Here is a 12,734-nt window from a genome sequence, read left to right on the forward strand (position 1 = left end):
GTAGTTTGATTTAAAATGGTTCTCCGGCCGGGTTAACTGTTAGAGTGTGTGTGGTGCTTTTGAGTGGATCTCTGCAGTTGGGGACGTTTACTCTATCCTTATCCACTTCGGTGTAATATTTGCTGAATATTGAAACTCTGAGACAGTTGTCATTTTCTTTATCTCCATATTATCTCTTAAGATTTTTTTACCAGAATTAATTTTAAAAATGCACCCACACATTTGAGTCTTTGCCTTTTGTTTGTTCCGAAATTGTAATTCAGGAGCAATAAGTAATTCAGGAGCAATAAGTAATTCCGAAATTGTGTGAACGGACTTGCCAGACTCGTCCAGTGAGTTTCTAGTTTTGGTTAAAATCCAAGTGGTTTGAGATTGACTGCTTGATTGCTCAGCTGAATAGTTAAACAGTAGTATTGTCGTTCTTGTCTTTACGAGGCACAAATTATTTCCCTCTTCCCGTCGTTTGATTTCCATTTTTTTGGAAAAATTAACTGTTTGAGTTCAAAGCAGTATTTTGATTTAAAATGGTTCTCCGGCCGGGTTAACTGTTAGAGTGTGTGTGGTGCTTTTGAGTGGATCTCTGCAGTTGGGGACGTTTACTCTATCCTTATCCACTTCGGTGTATTATTTGCTGAATATTGAAACTCTGAGACAGTTGTCATTTTCTTTATCTCCATATTATCTCTTAAGATTTTTTTACCAGAATTAATTTCAAAAATGCACCCACACAATTGAGTCTTTGCCTTTTGTTTGTTCCCAGAAACCCTCACAATTGGGTCTTCAAAATATCGTCCTCATCAACCCACACAATCGGGTTGAACAGAAAAAAATGAGTTCTGTTAAGATATGATCAGATTAAAACAATATAATCAAAGATAACTTCGAGATCTGATAGAAACAAATAACCAAAGAAAGCAAACCTTATTTAAAACTTACCGTTTCAATATTCTCTGAACCATTTTATGAAATGCAGTAATCTTGACTATATTCATGATACATAGTAACTTTCAAAGAAATTATGATCAAGCATCATTGTACTTTTTGTATTTTTGAAAATATAATCTCGAAAAAATTACTTAACAACAAAACAAGTTTGAAAAACGAATGCAATTTTCAGCTTCTTTGTTCATGTCAAAGGACACCTTTTATGATAATAAAATGGCATACATCTCTATCAAAGTGAAAAGGGCAGAGATAAACGAAAACAATATCACGAATTGACAAAAATAGATCAATACAAGTCGTGAATGACAAAAACAAAAAAGTGAATTAAATAACGACGTGAACTTGATAACCGAAAATTTTGAGATGCCATCGCAATATGATAGTCAACAAAACATGATCTTACATGCGCAAAAAAAATTAAAACAAAAAATCTCAGAAACAATTTTTAAGTTCCAAAAAATCTCGAAGACAATTAAACCAAAACTCTCAAAAATAATCTTGGAAACGCATGACGCAAAAAAACATGATACGACATATAATTAGAATGAGTAAATACAGAAAACAACAAACTCGTGGAAATCAGTAACAGACTAAAGAAGGGCAAAAAGTAGAACTCTGGCAAAAACAAGAATTATTTCTTTATTTTAAAAATTAGTGCCTTAAAGAGAGAGAAACACAAAGATACAAGCTGCAGAAATTTATCACATCAGAAATCGATCTTATAAATAGTAAAATGAGCATTAGAATTTTCTTCAGGTGAAAAAAGGACAAAAAACAACTACAGATGAAGGCAAGATTCCAAACTCAGTTGCTAAAAGCCAAAACCAAAAGCTTAATTCAACAGAGATAGCTAAAAGCTGACAACAAACCATTGATACCAATAACGCCGCGCTAGAATATTAATGAGAACTGTTGTTTTTGAGACAAAGCGACAAAACCACAAGAAAAGCGACAAAAACGGTCGACTAAAAAAATCTACAAATAAGAAAAGGTAGAATAAAAATAACCTTATGATATCAAGTCATAAAAAGATTCTTTTGGTTATTAGCTCACAATTATACTTGTCAGTAATGGCACTAATTTAATAGACATCCTAAAAAAAGTAAAAATGCGGCTGCTACTGAAAAATTTGCTAATATTTTTTGAAAACAATTTTGCGGGAGTGTTATAGGAAGCGTTAGTTAAGGCCTAAAAAAAATTTGGATTTAAAGAAGCAAACTTTCAATTGTAGCAAACGAAGTGAATAGAAAAATATTGTTTATGGGACTGCGTAATCAGACATCACAAAGAAATACAAAAGTACGCAACTTCGAAAATAATAAGACAAAATAGTCATAACGTTTACATATCAATCAAACAGATATGTTGACACTTTTATGCCTCGATTTTGTTGCATTGATACAAATCATTAATGAGACAGAAAAACAAGACAACAAAAAGACTTCAAAATTAAGACAAAAGAGAAAAACTGTTACAAAAATGATCTCAGTAATAATTTTTTAAAACCAAACAACCGTTTCTGATTAATTTTAACACTTTAGCATCCCTCGTCTTAACAGCTAGAAGAATGCCGCCTAAAGTTTACCCCTTTTCTCCCTCTCTATACTATTTCCTGATCATCACTCTGATTTGACTTCCACACATCAAAAATTCGAAAAAGTGTGAATAAATCTGTAAAGTATTACAAAGCTGGACCAATCCGGACTTTACTCGGAGTAAAAACTCAACTATTTTTGCACAAAAAACACTAATTGCAAAACAATATACAATGTTTTGACTTCATTCGACTTAACAGCTGAAAAAAAAGGCGTCTCAAATTTACCCGTTTTCTTGCTCTCTATACTATTCCGTGATCAACACTCTGATTTGACTTCTACACATCAAAAATTCGAAAAAGTATCAACATATCTAAAAGAATTACAAAGCTGGAACACTCCCGAATTGACTCGGAATAAAAACTCAATCATTTTCACACGAAAAAACATTCAATGCAAAACAATATACAATGTTTTTACATTTATACTATTTTTTTATCATTCAATTTTAGAAAGAAAGAATGAAGAGAAATAGAAAAGAGCACAATCTGATATTTCTCCTGAAAACTGTCCAAAAATTGCGATTCCAAACCACTTTTTTACAGTAGGAGAAACACAAAACTACAAGCTACAGAAATTGATAACATAAAAAATCGGTTAGAATTTACTTTAAGTGAAAAAAGGGACAAAAAACAACAACAGATGAAGGCAAGACTCCAAATTCAGTTTCAAAAGCCAAAACCAAAAGCTTAATCAAACAGAGATAGCTAACAACTGACGACGAACATTTGATATCAATAACGCCGCACTAGAATATTAATGAGAACTGTTGTTTTTAAGACAAAGCGACGAAAACACAAGAGAAGCGACAAAAACGGTCGACCAAAAAAATCTACAAATAAAGAAAGTTAGAATACAAATAACCTTATGGTATCAAGTCCTCAACAAACTATTATTTTGGTCATAAGCTGACAATTACACTTGTCAGTAATGGCACTATTTTAGTAGACATTCTATAAAAACAGTAAAAATGCGGCTGCTACTGAAAAACTTGCTAAAAGTTTTTGAAAACAATTTTGCGTGAGTGTCATAGAAAGCGTAAGCTATGGCCTAAACAAATTCTGGATTTGAAGAAGCGAACTTTCAATTGTAGCAAACGATTTGAATAGAGAAATATTTTTTATGGGACTGGGTAATCAGACATCACAAAGAAATACAAAAGCACGCAACTTCGAAAAGAGTAAGACAAAATAGTTTTAACGTTTACATATCAATTAAACAGTTATATTGACACTTTTATGCCTCACTTTTGTTGCATTGGTACCAGTCACTAACCACACAGAAAAAAAGACAACAAAAAGACTTCAAAATTAAGACAAAACAGAAAAACAGTTAAAAAAATGATCTCAAAACTTTTTTTTTAATCAAACAGCCGTTTCTGATTAATTTTAACACTTTAGCATCACTCGTCTTAACAGCTGGAAGAATGGCGCCTAAAGTTTACCCCTTTTCCCCTTCTCTATAATATTTCGTGATCATCACTCTGATTTGACTTCTACACATCAAAAATTTGAAAAATTGTGAATAAATCTATAAAGCATTACAAATCTGGACAACTCCGGAATTGACTCGTAGTAAAAACTCAATTATTTTCGTACAAAAAAAACATTGAATGTAAAACATATACAATGTTTTGACATTTACACTATTTTTTTATTATTTAATTTTAGAAAGAAAGAATGAAGAGAAATAGAAAAGAGCACAATCAGATATTTCTCCCAAAAGCTGTCCAGAATTTGCGATCCCAAACCAGTTTTTCACAGTAGGAGAAACACGAAACTACACGTTACAGACATTGATAACATCAAGATCGATCCCAAAAGAGGTAAAATAAGCATTAGATTTTACTTTAGTTGAAAAAGGGACAAAAAAAACAGCAACAGATGAAGGCAAGATTTCAAATTCGGTTGCTAAAAGCCAAAACCAAAAATTTAATCCAACAGAGATAGCTGAAAGTTGACGACAATCAATTGTTACTAGTAACGCCGCACTAGAATATTAATGAGAACTGTTGCTTTTGAGACAAAACGACAGAATCACAAGAAAGGCGACAAAAACGGTCGACTAAAATAATCTACAAATAAGAAAATGTAGAATAAAATAAACCTTATGATTTCAAGTCCACAACAAATTCTTAATTTGGTCATTAGCTGACAATTATATTTGTCAGTAATGGCACTATTTTAATAGAAATCCTATAAAAACAGTAAAAATGCGGCTGCTACAGAAAAACTTGCTAAAAATTTTTGAAAACAATTTTGCGTGTGTCATAGAAAGCGTAAGCTATGCCCCAAAAAAATTTCAATTTATAGAAGCAGACTTTCAATTGTAGCAAACGAATTGAATAGAGAAATATTGTTTATGGGACTGGGTAATCAGACATCACAAAGAAATACAAAAGTACGCAACTTCGAACAGAGTAAGACAAAGTAGTCATAACGTTTACATATCAATTAAACAGATATATTGACAATTTTATGCCTCGAGTTTGTTGCATTGATACCAGTCATTAATGAGACAGAAAAACAAGACAACAAAAAGACTTCAAAGTTGAGACAAAACAGAAAACCAGTTAAAAAATGATCTCAAAACTATTTTTTTTTAAATCAAACAGCCGTTTGATTAATTTTAACACTTTAGAATCACTCGTGTTAACAGCTGGAGGAATGGCGCCTTAATTTTACCCCTTTTCTCCTTCTCTATACTATTTCGTGATCATCACTCTGATTTGACTTGTACACATCAAAATTTCGAAAAAGTGAATAAATCTATGAAGTATTACAAATCTGGACAACTCCGGAATTGACTCGTAGTAAAAACTCAATTATTTTCGTACAGAAAAAACATTGAATGTAAAACATATACAATGTTTTGACATTTACACTAATTTTTTATTATTTAATTTTAGAAAGAAAGAATGAAGAGAAATAGAAAAGAGCACAATCAGATATTTCTCCCAAAAACTGTCCAGAATTTGCGATCCCAAACCAGTTTTTCACAGTAGGAGAAACACGAAACTACACGTTACAGACATTGATAACATCAAGATCGATCCCAAAAGAGGTAAAATAAGCATTAGATTTTACTTTAGTTGAAAAAGGGACAAAAAAAACAGCAACAGATGAAGGCAAGATTTCAAATTCGGTTGCTAAAATCCAAAACCAAAAAATTAATCAAACAGAGATAGCTAAAAGTTGACGACAATCAATTGTTACTAGTAATGCCGCACTAGAATATTAATGAGAACTGTTGCTTTTGAGACAAAACGACAAAATCACAAGAAAGGCGACAAAAACGGTCGACTAAAATAATCTACAAAGAAGAAAATGTAGAATAAAATAAACCTTATGATTTCAAGTCCTCAACAAATTTTTAATTTGGTCATTAGCTGACAATTATAATTGTCAGTAATGGCACTATTTTAATAGACATCCTATAAAGACAGTAAAAATGCGGCTGCTACAGAAAAACTTGCTAAAAATTTTTGAAAACAATTTTGCGTGTGTCATAGAAAGCGTAAGCTATGCCCTAAAAAAAATTTCAATTTATAGAAGCAAACTTTCAATTGTAGCAAACGAATTGAACAGAGAAATATTGTTTATGGGACTGGGTAATCAGACATCACAAAGAAATACAAAAGTACGCAACTTCGAACAGAGTAAGACATAGTAGTCATAACGTTTACATATCAATTAAACAGATATATTGACAATTTTAAGCCTCGAATTTGTTGCATTGATACCAGTCATTAATGAGACAGAAAAACAAGACAACAAAAAGACTTCAAAGTTAAGACAAAACAGAAAAACAGTTAAAAAATGATCTCAAAACTATTTTTTTAAATCAAACAGCCGTTTGATTAATTTTAACACTTTAGCATCACTCGTGTTAACAGCTGGAGCAATGGCGCCTAAAGTTTACCCCTATTCTCCTTCTCTATACTATTTCGTGATCATCACTCTGATTTGACTTGTACACATCAAAATTTCGAAAAAGTGAATAAATCTATGAAGTATTACAAATCTGGACAACTCCGGAATTGACTCGTAGTAAAAACTCAATTATTTTCGTACAGAAAAAACATTGAATGTAAAACATATACAATGTTTTGACATTTACACTATTTTTTTATTATTTAATTTGAGAAAGAAAGAATGAAGAGAAATAGAAAAGAGCACAATCAGATATTTCTCCCAAAAACTGTCCAGAATTTGCGATCCCAAACCAGTTTTTCACAGTAGGAGAAACACGAAACTACACGCTACAGACATTGATAACATCAAAATCGATCCCAAAAGAGGTGAAATAAGCATTAGGTTTTACTTTATATGAAAAAGGAACAAAAAAACAACAACAGATGAAGGCAAGATTCCAAAATCGGTTGCTAAAAGCCAAAACCAAAAAATTAACCCAACAGAGATATCTAAAAGTTGACGACAATCAATTGTTACTAGTAACGCCGCACTAGAATATTAATGAGAACTGTTGCTTTTGAGACAAAACGACAGAATCACAAGAAAGGCGACAAAAACGGTCGACTAAAATAATCTACAAAGAAGAAAATGTAGAATAAAATAAACCTTATGATTTCAAGTCCTCAACAAATTCTTAATTTGGTCATTAGCTGACAATTATACTTGTCAGTAATGGCACTATTTTAATAGAAATTCTATAGAGACAGTAAAAATGCGGCTGCTAAAGAAAAATTTGCTAAAAATTTTTGAAAACAATTTTGCGTGTGTCATAGAAAGCGTAAGCTATGCCCTAAAAAAATTTCAATTTATAGAAGCAAACTTTCAATTGTAGCTAACGAATTGAATAGAGAAATATTGTTTATGGGACTGGGTAATCAGACATCACAAAGAAATACAAAAGTACGCAACTTCGAACAGAGTAAGACAAAGTAGTCATAACGTTTACATATCAGTTAAACAGATATATTGACAATTTTATGCATCGAGTTTGTTGCATTGATACCAGTCATTAATGAGACAGAAAAACAAGACAACAAAAAGACTTCAAAGTTAAGACAAAACAGAAAAACAGCGTTTGATTAATTTTAACACTTTAGCATCACTCGTGTTAACAGCTGGAGGAATGGCGCCTAAAGTTTACCCCTTTTCTCCTTCTCTATACTATTTTGTGATCATCACTCTGATTTGACTTCTACACATCAAAATTTCGAAAAAGTGAATAGATCTATGAAGTACTACAAATCTGGACAACTCCGGAATTGACTCGTAGTAAAACTCAATTATTTTCGTACAGAAAAAACATTGAACGCAAAACAATATAGAATGTTTTGACATTTACACTATTTTTTTATTATTTAATTTTAGAAAGAAAGAATGAAGAGAAATAGAAAAGAGCACAATCAGATATTTCTCCCAAAAACTGTCCAGAATTTGCGATCCCAAACCAGTTTTTCACAGTAGGAGAAACACGAAACTACACGCTACAGACATTGATAACATCAAGATCAATCCCAAAAGAGGTAAAATAAGCATTAGATTTTACTTTAGTTGAAAAAGGGACAAAAAAACAACAACAGATGAAGGCAAGATTTCAAATTCGGTTGCTAAAATCCAAAACCAAAAATTTAATCGAACAGAGATAGCTAAAAGTTGACGACAGTCAATTGTTACTAGTAACGCCGCACTAGAATATTAATGAGAACTGTTGCTTTTGAGACAAAACGACAAAATCACAAGAAAGGCGACAAAAACGGTCGACAAAAAAATAATCTACAAAGAAGAAAATGTAGAATAAAATAAACCTTATGATTTCAAGTCCTCAACAAATTTCTAATTTGGTCATTAGCTGACAATTATAATTGTCAGTAATGGCACTATTTTAATAGACATCCTATAAAAACAGTAAAAATGCGGCTGCTATAGAAAAACTTGCTGAAAATTTTTGAAAACAATTTTGCGTGTGTCATAGAAAGCGTAAGCTATGCCCTAAAAAAAATTCAATTTATAGAAGCAAACTTTCAATTGTAGCAAACGAATTGAATAGAGACATATTGTTTATGGGACTGGGTAATCAGACATCACAAAGAAATACAAAAAAACGCAACTTCGAACAGAGTAAGACATAGTAGTCATAACGTTTACATATCAATTAAACAGATATTGACAATTTTATGCCTCGAATTTGTTGCATTGATACCAGTCATTAATGAGACAGAAAAACAAGACAACAAAAAGACTTCAAAATTAAGACAAAACCGAAAAACAGTTAAAAAAATGATCTCAAATCTATTTTTTTTTAAATCAAACAGCGCGCCTCACCTGCTCATTAGCTCAACTCATCGCGCTTCCCCTCCTTAACTCCTAGACCCAGGTTCAAACCCGACTGTTGTCTGTCGTTTTCTCGGAAAACCACGTTTAAGGGTCATTAAAACATGTTAAGGTAGGCGCTTAAACATGGTGTTCAGTGGACAGAAAAAAAAGAACAGAAAATAAAGAAAAGAAAAACAGAAACGAAAGACAAAAAAGAGAGAAAAAATCAAGAGAAAAGCATCCACTGTTTTTCGGTAGTTGACCGTTTTGGCACAGGTAGCTTTTCGTCCTTGGCAGCCGTTCGCTCAATGACCTATCTTCGCATCCGCGACTATTTAGTTATTGGCTTTTATAGCATCTGTAGCTTTTCGGTCACTGACTCTTTGGCAATGGCAGCTTTTCAGTCAGTGACTATTTTGGAAATGGCAAGTTTTCAGTTATGGACCTTTTCCAAAATGAATGCAAAACGCTATGCTGCATGTTTAAGAGGCCTTTAAACACGTGAAGATTAGGAGCCTAAACATGGTGGCATAGGCACTTGAATACACGTTTAATAGACAGATAGTGACAGGAAAGACATGGAGCACGAAAAAGTCTGAAAAAAGGAGCGAATCGGGAACGGGTGCGTCGTTAATCGAAAAAAAATCCCATTAAACTACGTGCCTCACCTGCTCCTTAGCTCAACTCATTGCGCTTCCGCTGCTTAACCCCTAGATCTAGGTTCAAACCCGCCTGCTGTCTGTCGTCTTCTCAGAAAACCACGTTTAAGGATCGTTAAAACATGTTAAGATAGGCGCATAAACATGGTGTTCAGTGGATCTCTGTCGACTATGAAATAATCTATAGATGAAAACGCTCAGAGCCCTCTTTTCTCAAAAAAAATCACAACTCTTATATCACCTAACTTCAATATGTTCAAAAATGCAAAACTCAAAGTATTAACACGTGTGGCATTGAATTTAATGTCCCGTTTCGGAAGCACTCAATCGATTAAAAGAAACGTAGAGACAGAAAACCGAAGTCGGCTTGAAGTATCAATTAAGCGTACACCCTAAGCAACAACTTACTGATAAAAAATATGAACTTCTCTATACCATTAATTTTGGGAGCAACAAAAAAAATTATCAGGGAAAAGGCAAGCTTTCTCACGTCTTTTTCACGCCCCTTTTCGGATTCTCCCTAAAAAGCATTATGGAAAGAAACTCACTTTCTTCTCTCTTCCCTTCAATTAACTCAAACCTCTGACCTAAACACTGTTTTCAAGAGCGGCGACCACATTTACGTCGTCCTAAAAAAAGCTTCAGGTATCTATCAAAAATAGACCACCTTAACTCATATTCGAGCCAGACAACGACAAGTTTTAAAAAACTTGTTGACATTTTCTCTTGCTTAAGAACCACACTCCAAACCTTGAATTTGTCTTTTCAAGTTTCTGTGAGTCGCTAACTGTACTTTTATCACGTCTTCGTGACTGAAAGTTTCAAATGGTTAGCCAAAAAGTCGGTAGTACAAAAATCACATTGATTGGAGACAAGCAGGGCTAAAGTATTTGATAGAAATCGTTTGCTAGCTTGTTGCAAAAGTAACCGACTAACTTATGACGCATTTTTCTTGAACGATAGGCGGACTCGCGTAAAATATAATCTGTGATAGCTGAGTGAGCATGTGCTTTTACGAGTTCAATATCAAAACCTTCAAATGAAATGATGCTATTAGAGCACTACAGAGTGATATAGATCACTATGATTTAACTACATTCATAAAAATCAATTTTGACACTCATTTGACTCCGTGTAGTACAGTGTATTAAGTTCCACTGCTCAAAATACTGGACGAATAAGCAATTTAGATCAAGCAGAATGTAAAAATTAGTTGATCAAACAATTGAAAACTTTAGGTCAGGCACATATATGGGTTATAGTCCCGGAGCAGTTAAAGACGCGGACGCTAAAATTACATCCGCTCAGCTGCTTAGATATTTTGGTTAGCTACAATTTAATGTATTATACGTGCTAAATCAATAACCAGGACCTAATACGTCACTCGTAATCTAATGAGCACCAATCAAATGTAATGGTTGAAATGGAAATGTAATCGTTTAAATTCAATTCAATCAATTTACAATTAGTTGTCTGTAAAAAGAAACATTTCTACATTATATATACACTTTGTACAGCAAATTTAGAACTCATCGATTTACATTGAATTTAGTGGTTCGTGGTTAGATATCAAAGTCAGTTAGAAGGAATTACCGATATGGCTAGTTGATCGATAGCGTAAAATGCAGAAGTACTCGCAAGTATTTGCTATTTTCTAAAATTATAGCTAGAAAATTATAAACAGAAATTTCAGTGATCTTCAGAGATCTTTGCGGTTTAGTTAGCGACCAGTAGAGCCATTTTGCGTTCTCTGTCAACAGTTTGGCATCTCTGTACACAAGATAATTAAAGAAAAGAAAATGAATTACTGAAACAATGTTTATAAAGCACAATAACAAATGCATTAGGCAGAAAAACTTTTAAAAACCGAAAAAAATATCGAACTTTAATTTAATGTCTTTACCAGAAACAACAAAATTGGTACAAAGAAAAAATGCATCCAAAACATTTGCCTTCGATAGTCAAATTTTACTGACGTTCAATTAAGGGCCTATAGAGAGAAAAACAACCCTTTTCGAATTCTCCCTAAAAAGCAGTATGGAAAGAAATTCAATCTTTCTTCTCTCTCTTCTCTTCAACTAAATCAAACCTCTGACCTGATCGCAAGTGCGGTAAAGACTTCTACGTTGTCTCAAATACACTCCAGTAATTATTGATCAAAAAACTCCACCAACACGTCTCTTGGAGTCGCAAATATAGACCACCTTAAATCATATTCGAGACAGAAAACGAAAAGATTTATAAAGCTTGTTGCCATTTTCTCTTGCTTTCATTAAACCACTGATATTTCTTAAAACCTGGAGCACTAAAAACATGTGCAAAAAGATTGGTTTGGAAAACTAATAAATTTTGCAAAACGAACAAGAATATCAATACTTTTCTGTTCTCGAGCAACATAGTATCTTTTAAGGGGTGGGCGAGGGGTGGAGAGGTCAAACTTAAAAAACTCACTCCATACCATGGATTAGTCTTTTCCAGTTTATGTGAATCGCCTGCTGTATATTTATCGAGACTGAAAAGTTCGAATGGTCAGCCGAAAAGTAACTAATAAAAAAATCCCAAAACATAGCTGGCAGACTGCCAGATAATAGCCGCAATACCTTCGTAGATATGCAGTCTCAAAAAAAACAGTTGAAAAGAGACAAAAAAACTCGTCTTCACATTGAAAGTTGATTTGATAGATTTTGATTAACAACTTGTATAAGTTTTTGCTGCTTCTCTTGGCTGGTCTTTAATAACCTTTATGTAGAGTGACACACACTCTTTGACCTTATCTCTTTGAATTCAAGTCAAGAACAGCCAATTTCAGATTGAGGAAATCATTTTTGTGAGGCAAGTCACAAGTGGCTAGAAACTTAATAACGCGAATGAGCAAAAAAAACCAATCCACTGAGAGTGAGAAAGGACGTCACGCACGCACTTCAGTCGAAATTGCATGAACAAATGAACACAAAGCAGTTTTAAAGTGGTTGTGACGTCATGTGGTCGTCACAAAAATCGCGACGACGAAATAAAAAAAACATAGCCGGAATAATTCCGGAAGCAACTCGAATCGTCAAAACTCCACAAAAAACCAAATTCCAGCGGAAGCCATTGCCATTTGTATTTTTCCATTAATTTATTACCTCCCCAGGGCTGATCTAAAAATTCGCGAAATTTTAACCACTGTCACCAAGAAAAACAAAATGCAGCAACATTTTATTATTATAAAAGACGTTTGTGAACGTTAAAAAAGCCGAAATGATTAAGAT

The sequence above is a fragment of the Convolutriloba macropyga genome, chromosome 10, assembly GCF_964194025.1.
Source record: "Convolutriloba macropyga chromosome 10, txConMacr16.3, whole genome shotgun sequence".
Lineage (NCBI taxonomy): Eukaryota > Metazoa > Xenacoelomorpha > Acoela > Convolutidae > Convolutriloba > Convolutriloba macropyga.